Below are 1440 nucleotides of genomic sequence, written 5' to 3'. Positions count from 1 at the left end.
CACCATGGGTATGAATTTTTTCATGAATGAATATAAATACTATCTACTATACTATAAATACTATCAATATAATCCTTTTTAAACAAATTCATTTTGGATAAAATTATTATTTATTCATTTGGACTTTGTTCAATTATTTTCTATATTTCCAAGTTTTACATGCACCCAAAATTTTCACCATACTGACTCATGACCTAAAGCTTGATTCCAAATTTTAGTGCATTGAGCCTCATTAAGATCATGCTTTTGGTACATTTTTGAACGTCATTAATTATTATTCATTTGATTTCCTTCATCTTCTAACCGCGGAGAGTAAATTTGCCGCCCCACAATCCGGTTCATTTTCTTGTCGTTAACATGAAGGATGCGTTAAATACCTTCTGAAAGGAGTGGACACCGAAGAATCATGACACAGAAGAATCCATGATACAAATTGACCTCGTTATTCAACATCTCTGAGGGAAGAAAAGAGGATCCACTCCTATGAGCACATGTTGGCTTTGACAGCCGGGGGGTGGGAGGAGGAAAAAGTTACTAGCGTCTCGAATTTTATTCCAGTTCTCACTCCAGATCTGTCGGGGGGTCACCTCGGGAGTGGGCGCCGCTCGGCGGATGTCTAACCCTGGAATAAGAACCCTCCGTCCTCCCTCGTCTGTAAACAATTATTACGAGGGCCGCCGGAGCCCCGTGCGTGTGTCCGCTTGGAGCGCACCGATACAACCTGCGTGCGTCCAAATTCCTAACGAGCTCATCCATCATCCCCACACGCCTCGACACAGAAGAAGAAGAAGAAGAGGAAGAAGAAGAAGAGGAAGAGGAAGAAGAAGAAGAAGAAGAAGAGGAAGACGAGATGCCCCGGAGACGAAGGACAGGAAGGAGCCGTGATGGATGGACGGTGTAAGGTTGTCACCCTGAGACAAAAGCCTGTCTTTCCTCCTCCTCCCCTTCTTATTCCTCCTCCTCCTAGAACATTACATCAGTCGTATTCCTCGTCCCGCAGCGTTCCATGGAATGCGAACGTTGAAAAACATTTTCTCATACGGTTCAGGTTACGATGCGTAATATGGGTAAAAAAAACAAAACATTTTGAAAAAAGAAAAAAACCAGCGTCGTCGAAGACAGATAAACAGCCATCTTGATTGAGGCTTGGATAGACGGCGGGGGGTGAATGTAATGCAGCCAAAACAAAGATGTCATACCATCTACCTTTCTACTGCTTTAATATCACACACACACACACACACACACACACACACACACACACACACACACACACACACACTCTTCATCATGCATCTTTTAGGCAGATGGAGCGAGGGATAAAAAGGGGTTGCCAGGTTGCCTGATTATATGCACAACAATGCCAAAAAGGTGGTAAGGAAACACTGGAGATAGAATAAGCTTGGATCCCCCCCCCCCCACACACACACACACGTGTCC

Source organism: Zeus faber (assembly GCF_960531495.2).
Source record: "Zeus faber genome assembly, chromosome: 18".
Lineage (NCBI taxonomy): Eukaryota > Metazoa > Chordata > Actinopteri > Zeiformes > Zeidae > Zeus > Zeus faber.
The sequence above is the reverse complement of the archived record's forward strand: the minus strand, read 5'-3'. Positions refer to the sequence as shown.